Raw genomic sequence first — 15,384 nt, 5'->3', positions numbered from 1 at the left:
TGCTGGATTATCTTCGTCGGACACCGTTCATGCTTATTATCTGGATTAGAGATAAGATCTGGATTAAAACTGCAATTTTTATGGTTTCAAGGGAAAGGATATCTAGTAATCTAGCTATTAATTAACAGAGAGTGTGATGACGGTTTTTGTCCAATGGACGTTTTTGCTTTCCCCAACTCTGCACGCCACATGACTCAGAGTATATCAATGCAACGTACCTAGCCACAATTTGTGTGTCGCGAATCACACAAACCGAGTTGGTGTGACTTTAACAGCGTAAAAGCATCCGAATCCAACTAGAGTCTCCCTGGGATTGAACCCGGGTCATTAGAACGGCAGTCCGACGCTCTAACCTCTTGACCATTGCCGCTTTTTCGCTGCTTAACAGAAAATGTATTCAAAGGTGTTTTAGAGCTCATATCCTTCCCTTGATAATGAAGTTTCATCATTTCCGGAGCATTTTTGCTTCAAATATTCAAAAATCTCACCAAAAATCGGAAGTTAATATAGTAAACGTTTAAGGCACGAATATGTCATGGCAGCCACTTACTTTTTTGTGGCACATGAAAATAGCCACTTACTAGCCATTTGACATCAACCTGGTTAACATGACAGAATTGTCCCTAACAGACTCTGAGTAAACACACTTTTGTAAGCATACTCATTTGTATGTAAACAGCATGCTCATTAATGTGATCATACTCTTTGTATGTTAGGGCGCATGTGCCGATCGTGAAGAGTGTATTTGAGGAGCTGGTCCCCATATTCCATCACTTTAGATTCGTGACTCTGGCTCCAGGCCAGATTCAACAAAAATTAGCCATTAGCCAGAGTAAAATCCATCTTGGACCGGATTATCAATTATTTTACGTCATGGACTTTCCAACTTAGTCTTTAAAAATGACATTGAATAAGAATAAATTATACACGGATTATTCCATCCGTAACTATAAATTTTATACATTGTAGTCGTTTATGTAGGAGTCCAGAGATATTTTTATGTTAAATTGACATCATGTCTCATGTAATTCTCCTTACTTAGTGATGTTTCCGATAATTAATCAAGATTTATCAACTGTAAAGCTTGTTGCTGATCATTGCAATTGATTTTAGTTCAAGCTAGGTGGTACAACTGGAAAAATACTAATGCTAAATCGATGTAACGCCAAATTAATTGTGGAACTGGAACTAAATCATTTTCCTACGCTTATTATTTGACATTTTCAGACTATTAAAATCCAGAGCCGTGCAAGGAAGCGGTCGAGGTTGAGTTGGATTTGGAGTGCGCCATATCCCTGCACTCTGTTGACCCTACAGTTCTAAGTGGGATCAGAACCACTTCTGTGATGACATTAATGGCAGGAGTCAATAAGAAAAGGCTGTGTGACGCGTTTCCGGTTCATAAGATTTAAAAAAGGACAACTTAAAAATTTCTAATGTTGAGTTTCGAACCCATGATCACTTGGTATGTACGTACCGAAGTATCAAACCATTCCACCACCAAATCACTACAACTCACGATAATCCTTCCCAATATCCACAAAACAAGTCGTAAACAACTCTGCAAAACGTCAACGTTGATAAAAAACCATCAGTAAATCATAAAGTCACAAGTTTGCACTCACATCCATTACAAATTCGTTGTTTAATTTGAAGAAAAATAAAAAAAAAAGTCATTCGTCCATTCGATAAATAATAAATCCATGCATGAGCTACGTAAAGCCTTTTAGCAAGAGAATCACAAGACAGAATTTTAAATGGATCAAAAAGAAAATATTTTTATATAATCACAACAACTTCTTAATACTATTTTTAAATGCCTTTATGGGAAAATTGAAGTCATATCAAAAACGAATCCAATTAACAACTAAACGAGTGCTAAATAAATTGAGAATTAAATTGGTAGTCACAAGTACTGACTTAGTCACACATCATCACATGTTCTGGCGATATTGACATTGAAATTTGCCAAGGTTTTCAGATGAAATTGTTAAAGGATTGGCTGAATTGATTTTTTTTCTTTTGCGCTTTGTTGTTTGTTGATGAAAAATGGAGCATGACAAAGTGAGAATGTGTTGGTGGTTGTGTGATGAGATTTTTCGTGTTGATCTTCGTTCTGGAAAATGAATTTATTGGGAAAATTTTGATGTCAGGATCAGCACAGTAGCTTTAATTAATTAATGCATACATACAAACATTAAGGATATTCAAGGATCTTGTCATATTTACATCAATACTGTGCTTCTGTGTTTTTTCAAGGAAGTTATCAAATTTCATAAACAATTTAAAGCAGTTGTCAACAACCAAATTTTTTAAGGAATGCCACGAATCGTATGACGACTGCGTTATTACTCGGGGCTAACCACCAAATTGTTTCGGGAAAAATTAAACTTGTACACCACTGATCTAAAGCAGCCTACTAATCAAAAACGGGAATATATTTCAAGGAATTTATTCAGATCCTTGATGATGCAATTTACGTTGATTTTCTCTCATTTGAATAAATCAGATTATCTATTTGTAGACTTTTAAAGTTTAAGAATTAAATGGAAATTTAGTTCACTTTTCTAGTTACTACTGAATGCTTTAAGGAAATAACAAAACTATTGATGGAAAATGTGTTGCATCTCTGTGGACACAATGCGGCGAATCAAATTTTTCATCGTGAAAATAGAAATCAGCTATCACGGTGCCGTTATGGTAACTAACCGTCTTTCTGTTTACTGTTCATACGACGATTTAGCAGTTCAGGCAACTCGAGTTGACAAAATTACATTAGAACTAGACAACTAGACAATTAGGAATTGAAGAACTAGACATAAACTGGACATTAATTTACTAAACACGCTGTTCTGTTCAAACTTTCGGAATAACCAATTAATAGACATGAAAACGTATTATTCACGAAGAAAGTGTGAAATATCCTTTTAAAATGGAAGGAGTATAAAAGGTCAGTGGAAGGGCTTGAATCTCACTAAGGATTAGTTGTTCACTCTATCCTATTTACTTCTTGTGGCTATAATAGTTCAACTTTTATTCTCTTAAAATTGTAAATTAGTAAAAATTGGTAAATTTGGTAGATGGCTCAAGTTTTGATCTTGAGGAAGTTATCCTTCTCGTATAGACATTTGCTAATCTTAAACCTTTAAGCTATTGTTATCGTCTCCTCGCCTCTTTAAAACTTTAGACTTCATTAATGTCTGCTAGTTCTCTAACGTATTAACTAGTATCAATGCGATGAAGGTTCCAGCAAGTTTAGATTATCAAATTAGATAAGCTTGGACGTACAACGATCCCATCTGCTGCATTTTGCAAAGCTTGACTCACCTATCATCTATCTAATCAGCTGGATTAATGCCAGACTAGTTTAATTAGATAGAGCTTAAAAAATCATGACAATTCAAAAATTAATCATTTCCATTCTAGATATTATCCGCAAATTTAATTGCGACGTTGCTTTTTTTCCTCCTCTAACACAAAGCCTTTTAAATTTATCAAATCTTAATCCTCATAATCCGAAATAATATAATTTGACTTTTTTTAATCAAAAAACTCCGATGAGCTGTGGCGATGAGCTTAAAATCTCGATCCACGTTTTGATGATAATAATGAAAACATTAACGATAAGAGCTTGTCGCTTCTCCAGAGAAGTCAGTCATGAGACATCATCATCGTCGATAACTGATAAAGAAAAATATCAAAAAAGCTGTAAATAAAGTCAAAGTCAATGGCTATGAATGGGCTTCCGATAAAAAACAAATGAAAAAAATGGATAAAAATAATCTTTACAACGTGACTGAAAAGCGTTTAATGAAAAAGGCATTAACGTTCATTTATAATTTGGCTCAAAATTTTGCCTTTTGCTTTATCAACAATATTTAAGTCCACGAAATACTGATTGATGACTTTTTGTGCAGTTGAGTCTACTGACATGTCATCAAAATGTATTCAGTTTATTGGATTTTTCGTGATGAAGAAAAGTTGTTTTTAAAATTGAGGATTAAAATTTAAAACGTAATTTATGAAGGGTAATGAGTGATAGTCGATGGTTATGCACTTCCGTGCAATTTTGAATTTTCAATAATTTCTTAAAAAACTGAGACATTTTTAAAATTGGCTAAACAGCCAATTCTTTAAGTTTCAAATATGACATCCTGAAATATTGCATGGGTAAAATAAGAATGGATTGACTTTTCTTGTAAAACATCGAATTGTTATCTAGGGTTTATTCAATAAAAAGTACAAATTCATCATCATACATTCATGTTTCCCACATTACACAAAGTGTCCATTATTACACTCCAATGTCGCTGTATTAACGATAAAACGAGAAGATGCGCTGACAGCACTATGACAACTAATTTTGACTCGTTTATACGGCAAAAAATATAGTTCTCCGCATTGTTGCGCTTAGCTTCGTTAATGTTGCATCAAAAATTCTATTAGATGGCTGTCTCTGCATGGATTCTATTGATCCAAATTTCAAACTATTTAATTTTTAAATTAGCTGACATTTTAGCTCGATAGACATACTGACTGTCTCATTTTTTGATGAACCTTCATGCAAACCAGTGCTGAACAACCTTTTATTCTTTACAGGTGGTAAACTTCGACTTAAACCACACACGACATACTGTTCATGAAATTTCCAAAATAATTTTGCGGCGCACTAAAATGCCACGACATACAGCCTGAACAATATTGTTGTAGACGATCATGAAGAATTGAAATAATTTTTTTCAAAATTAACTATTCATTTTTAACCAAATTTCAAAACTCCAATCCAACATCAATAGTGTCAATGCCTTATTATCTCTATTTATTGCTATGAGCATAAACCCATTAATTTTTTTTTAAAAACACCAACATTTTAATGATCTTATCCTTATATATTACATTCTTTTACCTAATACCATGGTTTCAAAAATAAAAGGATATAATACAAATGTTTCTCAAACATTTCATCTCCTTAGTACTAAGAATTGAGAGGTTTTTTGGTTTGATTGGTTAAAAAATGTTAAAAACATTCTATAGATAGAAAAAAGGTCAAAGTCCAAGAATTTTAATTGTAAGGATCTTCTTAGAGCTGTATTTGTTAGAGATGGGGTGAAGTGGCTTCATTTTGGCTGTGAGTCTGTTGAATGTGTTCTTTGTTGAGGTGGTCAGCAAAATTTTTGAAGAAAATAGTAAAAGTGACTTGATTGATAGCTTATTGAGCATAATTGAGTAGTTTAGATTTTGTTAATGGCAAAAGAACGCGAGAAAGACACAAGAACTCATAGAAAGAAGCTGTTGACAGACAAAGCGTGTCTTTTAGTATCAGTAATTGTCAGACGAAACAGTCAGCTTTAATAGACGTCTAAAAAAGATCGTGAATTGCAATCGATCAGTCCAACCAGCGAAGTAATTAAGTCAGAGCCGTCTAGACTCTAAAGCCTCTCAAAAAACATTCAAATTTGCAACATAAATCCCCAAAAATAATAATAATTTGACCTAAATAAAAAAATTGCTCGTCCTGCGTGGAAGTCATAGTGATGAAAAAATTTGCATTAGCAAGTCACAAACATTGTTTACATCATACACATACATACATTCCAATGCACTTATTTTTTTTTGCTACTGCCAACTACTCAGTCATATGTTCGGTTGCTTTGTTTGCAAACTAGAGCATGCGCCAATACGTTCGCCGGTGTAAATGTTCGTGTTTTTTTTTTCTTTTTTTTCTTCTTTCCTAATTCTTGAGCTCACTTTTTCACTACAATCGGTTTTGATTCTTTCAACTCGCTAGACGTACTTTTACGCTCCCCAAAAAAATTTTTTTCAACAGAAAAAAAAATATTGAAAAAAAAAAATTTTAATTTTTTCTTTTATTCTTTGAAATAGAAAAAGAAATTGTGGCAGAAAAGTTAATATCCAACAGAAAAACGCCCAAGAAAATGAATAAGTGCTACATTAAAATTAAAAAATAAATTAATCAAGTGCAATTTTTAAGTTTATTTAATTTTTTCGTGAAGCTTTTCATTTTGAATTATAATTTCGTGTACGGAAAAATCAATTCCTTTATTTTTCGCAACATACAAGTCCCAAATGAGAAGCTGGCTACCATAAAAGCATCATAATTAAGCTTCAGCATTTCAACAAATAGCCGAGACATCGAGAAAAATTTGCTTCAAGACAGCAACAGCAACAACAACAAAAAGTATTTTTTAAGTCAATAAGGAAATAAAAAAAAGCTTTGTTGGCTTCATTATAAAACAAGGAGCGATTATCAAGCGATTGCATAACGACAAAAAAATCATATTTTACACAGTAGTGAAATTATTTCACAGCAGAGCAGCGCGACATAGCCGAGAAATGTATGTATATATAGAATTTTTTTTATATATTTTTCTCTTCTTCATGTTCTGAATTTTAAAGCGCACAACTAGCGCACATACATAAAAAAAAAATAATATTTTGTGTGATGATGATTGTCGGACGTCTTTATGTCTTTATGAGCAGAAATTATTATTAAGGCATTAAAAATCAATATGGCAGATGAAAGATTAAGCATAGAAAAAAATTTACAAGTTGAAGGACATTTTTTTTTGTGTCGATTCCTTTGTTCAGCGAAGCTTTTCAATCCTAAAGTTGAGGATGTTCTTGATACTTTTTTCATTTTGTTTGCTTTGAGTTTGGCATTTATTTGTTTTTTGAGGAAAGTTTAATCAACTTTTAAGTACTGAAAACATTTACAGTGGTTTATGGATTCTCTGTTACTTGTTTCTGAAATATTCTCGAGATCTGGGCGAGATGGAGATGTAGACGTAATGGAAATTTCATAAAACCCTAATTAAGAGTCATTTTGAGGTTAGGTTTTAGGATACAGACAATTTTTGATGCTGTTTTTTAGTTTGCCGAGCTACACAAACAAAGAAGGCTTCGCCACGGAACTTTGAAGGCTCCGCTTAGTTTCTTGTATTAGCATTACTTAGAAACCGCCTAAACCTGACGTCCATATAGCCATTTATACCCGTAATTGACTTACATCTGTGATAATCATCTAAAATACCCAAAATATTATCAAAATTTGATATAAATCAGATAAACTTGCCAAACTCAACCCAAAATAGCTTCCAATTTAACTTCATACCCTTGAAATAATCATTCAGTTCCTAAACAATTTAACCCACCTTGAATCTAATCATAAAACTTCCTCAAACAACAAGAAGACACGACTTTTTTCACTCGAGTATATGCAAACTTATCAAGTTCAGATTGCCTACACTTGTATATGTAAACATGAAAACAGATTAGAACTTTTTAAGGGAAAAATTAAGGAAAATTTTCAGCAACATAGAAATTCTTTTCTCTTTTGTTTTCCAATTCCAATCTCAAATTTTTTGTGTCTTTTTCTTCATCTGCTTGCGCAAATTGGATGGAATGAACTTTGATTGCATGTTTGAGTATCGTATCGAGTGTTTGACAATGGATCCAATAGATCTGTTTCTAGAACTATGAACTTAGATCCCGAATAGTGCAAGTCGGTTAATTGATCCAAAATCTAACACCGGGTTGGCATCATGCCACCCTGGTAACATATTTAAAGCAAATCAAAGGTCGAATTTCTGATCGGTTTGTGATTTTAGAGGCTGATATCAAACCACTATGGTGCCGGATTTAAACCAAATCCAGCACAAAGTTAGAGCTACGGTGATTTATAGTCGGATTTTTAATCGATCAACCGATTTGTGATATTCTGAGCTGACATCATGTATTTCTGGTTCTGGATTATAATCAAATCCAGCATCATGTCAGAGCCACATCAACCTATGACCAGATTTTTGATTGATTAACCAATTTGTGCTGTTCGGGGAAAACATTTCACAATCAAATTTACAGCAAAATTCTAAAAAACAATGAATGTTGATCTTGTTGCTCATAATGCTTTGATATTCAAGGAATTAGGGTGGGTTGGGTGGTTAATCTTGCTTAAACAATAGAATTTCCAAGTATTTTATTGTTCATTTTTGGAACGTAATAAGGGAATGGTTCATAAGGAGGGTTTGGTTCGGTTGCCCGCTGATCACTTGCCCACTGATTGTTTGCCCACTGACATTTTCCCACTAGTCTTTTTCCCACTGGTACGTTTGCCCACTGGTACTTTTGCCCATTGATTTTTTCCCCATTGATTTTTTGCCCACTGGTACGTTTGACCACTGAAAGTTTTGCCCACTGCTTCTTTGCCCACTGGTACTTTTTCCCACTGATTATTTTCCCACTAGCTTTTTGCCCATTCGTACGTTTGCCCACTCGTATTTTTCCCCACTGGTACGTTTGCCCACTGATTATATTCCTTCATAAGCAATGCGATTGAAGCCCTGCAATGACTGGCTTCCTGACTAGACAAAAATTCTACGCAGGAAGCACTTTGAGACTTCGGGGTTTTTGCATTCAATAGCTCAAAATTCGTAGAGGTGGTAAACACTTTTGGTTTTATGGACTTCATTACCCTTAAATTTATTGTTTTTAGTGGTAACATCATTGATAAGTAAGTAAATATCTCAACTGGATGTAATTATTATGAGTATATTGATTCTCGAGGTAGACTAATAAGCTCGTGAGATTACTGTGTGAGCAACGATGCAAAAGTGCTGGGAATCAGAAGCGGGCAGAAATTAACTAAAGACAGAATACAGCTTCCGACGAACTCTAAATGCGGCAATGGGCCCTCGTGCGCCTTTGCCAAGGAAGTAAGTAAATAAGTATAATGATTCTCACTGGATCTTATTCGATTGAAAATAATAATTCAACAACATGATCATAAAATAAGATCTAGAGAATAACCAGTCACATTATGTGCAACATAAGATCTAGTTAACTTCCAGACATACTATGTCCTTAAAAAAGATCCAGAATCATTATACTCATAATAATTACATCCAGTTGAGATACTTACTTTCTTACTTACTTATCAATGATGTTACCACTAAAAACAATAAATTTAAGGGTAATGAAGTCCATAAAACCAAAAGTGTTTACCACCTCTACGAATTTTGAGCTATTGAATGCAAAAACCCCGAAGTCTCAAAGTGCTTCCTGCGTAGAATTTTTGTCTAGTCAGGAAGCCAGTCATTGCAGGGCTTCAAACGCATTGCTTATGAAGGAATATAATCAGTGGGCAAACGTACCAGTGGGGAAAAATACGAGTGGGCAAACGTACGAATGGGCAAAAAGCTAGTGGGAAAATAATCAGTGGGAAAAAGTACCAGTGGGCAAAGAAGCAGTGGGCAAAACTTTCAGTGGTCAAACGTACCAGTGGGCAAAAAATCAATGGGGAAAAAATCAATGGGCAAAAGTACCAGTGGGCAAACGTACCAGTGGGAAAAAGACTAGTGGGAAAATGTCAGTGGGCAAACAATCAGTGGGCAAGTGAAAATGGGCAATCGACATAATCCCCATAAGGAACGTCTATGGATATATTACGCTGCTATTTTATGATTGAATCAGGAGAGGGATTGAACATGCGCTGGTTTAGAAGAAGATTTGATGCGGATAAATCAGTTGATTCTGTCACAATGATAAATAAGTTTGTAAAGTCAAATTGGTTAACATTTAAGTAACAGTTTGGCATTAATGCTCTATAATAGGAGTGAGTTCGATTCTCATAGAAATCATCTTACAAAGATATAGTTCTTTTTAGATAGACTTGGTTTTTTTTTTTAAATTTTTCAATATGGTTCAATTCAAGTTTACTCAATTCATCCCCAATTAATTTACCCCAAGCTATAAACATCGACCCAAGCTCGACATTTTCCACTCGAAAAATGGAACCACTTCCAAAACAAAATCAACTTTAAAGACAACTCAGCAATAAACACAAAAATCAATTTAAAATGTAGCTCAGTGTCAATGATTTGTTACAAAAAAACTGAAAAACTTTAAATGCTTCCCAACCTTTTCCTGATACGTTATGAACTCTAAATGGGATTCGTGATTCGAAGCCTTAGTTTAAAGCTACTTTAAAAAAGTTTTAATAGCTTGTTCATGCTTCATCTATTCCGTAGTATAATGAATTTTTAATTAAATTTTAATGAATCAACTTCAAAAGGATATTTTTACATTTCAACTGGAACTGCTAGCAGATGCCTCAAACCTGTTAAATAAGAGATAACAGACTTTATGGAAAATTTTTTAAAAAACTTTTCTGAATCACTTCTGCGCTTCCAATACGTATGTTTACTAAATACGTCATTGTATGTCTATCTTCATTCAATTTAAAACCGATATCAGCTACCGAGCATGCACACATGTACATACGATTCCAGTACTATTCGGTAAATAAAATAATTAATCCCCTAAGTACAACAATGTTAAATTTCCGATAATTTTTAGCAGTTTTTATCAATTCTGATAAGCAAAAGAATCAATCAAGATAGAGAAAAAATATTAATTTTGTCTTTTTAGCGAGTGATTGATTATGTAGCAGGTAGTGTGATTTTTAAAGAAATTGAAAGAAAGTGTATTGAGGAAGGTCTGCAATGTAATAAATATCTAAATAATGAGAGTAGTTGAGAATAGATTTGAAGGTCATTGAACTAGTTCTCAGAGAAAATAAATTATTGATCCAAAATTTTTTGTTATATTCTCGGAATTTGGGTATTAGAGCTTGTTTTGGGAGATTTAGTGACGTATGGAAGGTGTTTAGGATTATAACTTAGCATAAGGATGGGATTTTGTCATGAATTATGCCTTAAAACCCTATTAAAATTGACATTAATTTCATCCTTAAGTTTTTCGTCCATAATTCCCCATTTGTCACTGATTCATGATATTATGGACATTCCCAATATTGCCTCACCTTCAACTATACCTCCCCTACTTCAAATCATAGCCTTTCAAGTAATTCAACTTCATTAATTCAAGATTTTTCATTTTGCGATAAGAAAACTTTATTTTTTCTTTATGCAACGGATGGAAAGTTGATTCATCAGCTGATTCATTTTCCATTCCATGCTGATGGAATAAATTTTCCATATCCTTTATGTCTTCCATCACGTACACTTGTTTCCAGCTGTGATATCTTCAACATCTTTAAGGAATAATGTTCGTGGTGTAAGCTTCTTAAAGGAAAGAAAGGTTTTATTCGCTTTTTTAAAGACTTTGTTTAGTTTTGAATTGTGAGGATTGAGATTGTATTTTTAAAAAATTGTAAACAAGATTAGTTGAAAGGTTCAATGTTATTTGAGGATGTTTTGATACTTACATATTATTGTAAGAGTCTAAACCAAAGTTCGAAGTCTACTTGAGCTTTAAATCCCGAGTGATGTATTGAATTGTGACAAATTGCATATGTCATCAAGAAATTGATGGAAATCAGCCATTACGGTGATTGAGAAAATGCGGCAATGGTCTATTGACGTCGTCAGAGTTACTTAGTGCCTTGCACGCAATTCGCCAACTTATCAGTGTGTCCTAACAAAAACATTGTGCCGTTCGAGTATGAAATTGAGAAGATTTATCAAATGAAATCCAAATCAATTACTCAAAACTTAGAATTTAGTCATATAATGCACAATTATAATGGAACAAGCTTTTTAGGCACTTACTGAGTTAATACAACTTGTACGGAAGGCTCACAACATAAAAAAGCTTAGACTTAGCACGGCATGAAGCTAAATTTCACAATATTGAGCTGTAAGCAACCATCTTGCTGACTTAAGGCGATATTTCCTAATTATTCCACGTCGTATGCCTTCAGGTTGATATTCTTAATTTTAAAGAAGTTCCTAGCATTTCGATGTGTTTGTAGCTTCAGTTTCGATCGCAATATATTCAAAACATTCGTAAACTTCAAAGTATGTACTCTAAATCACTTTATCAACACTAAACTCCTTCTCGATTCCCAAAATCTTCTATTTCTGATTAATATTATCTAATTATAATGTCAATGACATTACTAAATTGTTTATATTTACAATTTACCTCGCGCGTTTCATCAATAATAAGAGGAAAACAGCTGAAAAAAATATAAAAATTGGCAATAGCCATTGCAACGTCAATTTTCCATTCGATATAAAAAGAATTCAAATGAAGAAGAAATCTTCAGAGATTTAAAGGCAAAAAAATATAAATATTCTGTCATGCATGCTCGTGCCCACAATAAAATATTCGTGATTGGTCTATTAATTGCGTAAATAAAGAAATATTTTTGAAATTGTGACGGCAACAAATTAATTTCTTAATTAAATATGTAAAGTGCGATGGTACTAATTGGAAGTTCTAGAGAAGTCTCGGATGGCATTAAAATTTGATTAACAGTCATTCACATTTCATTAGTAATTAGTCGATAATTCTTTTTATGTTCATCACAGTCTGTATTTTGTCTTTTTTTTTATGAATAGTCATGTTGTCATAGAAATAGGCAACTATAATTGTGTTGAGGGGGGTCAGTTGTAGTTGAGGTGTCTGCCATCTGGTTTCAGAATTAGCAATTGACCGACGGGAATCGACGGAAGCCTGTCGAATATCATCTACCACCTGCAATCAACGGTGACCTTCAATCTGCCGATGGCAAAAGTCAACGGTCGCGATTGACGCCCACCATTGGCTGCCGATTCGAATTGCCAGCTTCTCGGAAAGCATATGACGTAGAAATGTCCAAAAACACGGCTCCAGGTCAGCATGCCTCTGGACTTGATGAAATCCGGTCTCATATCAAAGTCAAATTGACCTTGGACCTGATTTTGAGTCATTTTAACACCGTGTGCTTTCCAAGCTACCTGTCCAAAAATTCAAAATTCGTAGTTCCTCCAAGGTTCCCTACCTTCAAAGATCAAAATTTAAAATTCACCAACTTAACAACGAACATCACCCACAAACAACCCCCATCCATTCTGTTGCTTTAAATTATTTATTTTACTTGACACCTGAAGCTTATCGTTCATGTTGTATATTTTCTCTACGCCCGATAAAGACCGTTTTTAATAATTGATGGAAAAATAATGAGCTATTGACGAGGACAATCGTAATAGGAAATCTTGTTGTTTTTTGAGTATAAGGCAATCAATGGATATTTTTTACCGACTACGTCAGGGATAATTTTTGACAAGTTAATTTAAAATTGAGCTTTAATTATAATTATAGAACTGAATTTTTATTATCTTGAAGAATGTTGATTTCATGGATTTTTTAAGATTAATGGGAATGATTGGTTTGACAAATTGGATCGTTCAGTTGATAGTTTTTGGATTAAGGGGTGTTAACCTAAATTCTTGTAACGTCATTGAATCTTATAAAAACATTTCTGGATTGTTCGATTTTATTTCTAGATTGATAAAGTTGCAAGGCTTTTTGGGGATTTTAGGGATCATATCTGGAATTGAGGTGCATTATTAGTAATTGAGCTTGATACACCTAGTTTGTATTTAATGTCTGGAAACTTACTACAAACAAAGGTTCTAGAGAAAATAATACAATTTCCCATGGCATTGCCTGAGTGGGACTCGAACCTACGCACTCTTAATTACAAGTCAAGAGGTCCTACCTACTCAGCTACCGGGGATGCTTGAGATTCTAATATATTGCTAACTTAAACCTTCAACTCTTTACAATGTCCATTGGCCAGTTTTTAACGTTAGATTGAATTTAGACAAAAAAAAAATCCCAAATTTAATAAGAATATCCTTTAATTACCATAAAGCACCCTTATAGCTTACCTTACCTTATAGAATAAGACGAAAAACCGGTAGCAGACTATAATGACTCTGGCATAGTGTCGGATTCGATTTCACCAAGTAAGGCTGATATGGCTCTGACTTGGTCAGTTTGGCTCTGACTTGGTCAATGTGGCTCTGACTTAGTCAGTCTGGCTCTGATTTGGCTGGCAACGCTCTGACTTGACTAGCATAGCTCTGCTTTGGCTGACTTGGCTCTGACTTGGCTAACGTGGCTCTGACTTGGCCTACGTTGCTCTGACTTAGTGATGCCAAATCAAACACTATGCCTGAATCACGCCAGCCTGGTGCCAGATTCTAAATCAAACAACCAACTTGTGCTACTCGTGTTAAGTTTATTAATGCAGCTTTTGAATTAGAATTCATGAAAATTCATTTCAATCTACCCAAATTAAACAAAAAAATACGGAATTAATCAGTAAAATGTTTGCCAAAAAAATTACTATTCATCGCACATCCCACAAACAACCCCAACATTCAGCTCATTTCATTCACAAATTTCATCACTTAACTTGATTCAAGAGTTAATGATAAAAAACAAGAATTGATTGTGCTTGTACACAAAGCATAAAAAAAACGCGAACTACTTATGAAAGCAGTTCTATAAATAGATGCAATATTGTATATAAAAATAAAAGAACCGATGAAAATAAAAAGAAGAACTTGTAAATGTCAGCCTTTGAAGAGGGAAAAAAAAATTACATTCGCTTCCTTTCATCGAGCAAGACAGAATATTTTTCACGAAATATAAAAAGGTTGGACACTTGCTTGTAATCTGTCATGACTTTCATAATGCGTCGTTCTGGTCTTTGTGAATTGCAGCTGTTTGTTTGACAGATTGCAGTTAAACATTGAAATCTTATTCAGCCTAGAAATCGATAAATGAAACTGGTACCGGAAATGAATCGAATGTTGAGTATGCATATGCATGATATAGCTTTTATAGCCTCGGGGATGGAAAGTTTTTTAGAGAGATTTAAATTGAAAATTTTTCATCGAATATTCTGCTGAGTTTTATGTTGAAATTGACACGGAACCCCGCCGTCAGCCAAAAAATATCCTCAAATAAACTAAACATGCTTGCTTCAACAAGACATTTCCCCAAAGGATAATAAGAATCATTTCCGAAATATTGTCGGATATTCTCTACATATTCATGAATAATTGAAGCTGAGCATGCAAACGTATACAATATTGATCAACTTTTGATATGCATGTGAATACATTTGAATCTCTGTATAACAATTCATAATTATTTAGGAATAATTTATTGTTCTGCATATGATACGGTAAAATATTTCATATTTTTTGTTTCTATGTGAAAGCTATGAGTTGGAAACGCAATTAGATACGTTTTCCGGATGGTTCTTTTCTGTGTCAGAAAATATCAAATAAGCTGAGTTGACGTGGCGGTGAAATGGCAATTAGTGGCCTAAATAGTAGAGCGTTGGGATTATGTACCAAAGGTCCTGGGTTCAATCCTAGGTCATGTCCAATTATTAATGCTCTTTTAACACTTCGCCGTTCTAATTGCGATGAACGGTTTGGTTGGCTCGATTCAGTTCGGGGTGTTGGATGCAGTTTTGAGGCTTTCGGCACTTAATGTGTCTCGATTGCTGGGCATATCCTGAAGAATTATCTTGAAGGAAATCTGGATGATTTTCTTGGC

The 15,384-nt window shown here is 34.0% G+C and overlaps 1 protein-coding gene across 1 annotated transcript in view; it reads left to right on the top strand.

Moving 5' to 3' along the window:
• Positions 1 to 5,762: 5,762 nt before the first annotated feature.
• The window catches only part of LOC139097467 (uncharacterized), a 33,541-nt gene continuing 23,919 nt past the window's right edge, over positions 5,763 to 15,384 (top strand). The window contains exon 1 of the mRNA XM_070649334.1: positions 5,763 to 6,356. The gene's annotated coding sequence lies outside the window, so the exon portion shown is untranslated. The remainder of the gene's footprint in view (positions 6,357 to 15,384) is intronic.

The sequence above is a fragment of the Chironomus tepperi genome, unplaced genomic scaffold (assembly GCF_022539635.2).
Source record: "Chironomus tepperi strain 1889 unplaced genomic scaffold, CSIRO-AGI_Ctep_v1 contig_422, whole genome shotgun sequence".
Taxonomy (NCBI): Eukaryota; Metazoa; Arthropoda; class Insecta; order Diptera; family Chironomidae; genus Chironomus; species Chironomus tepperi.
Note: the sequence above shows the minus strand (reverse complement) of the source record. Positions and strands in the feature narration are given on the sequence as shown.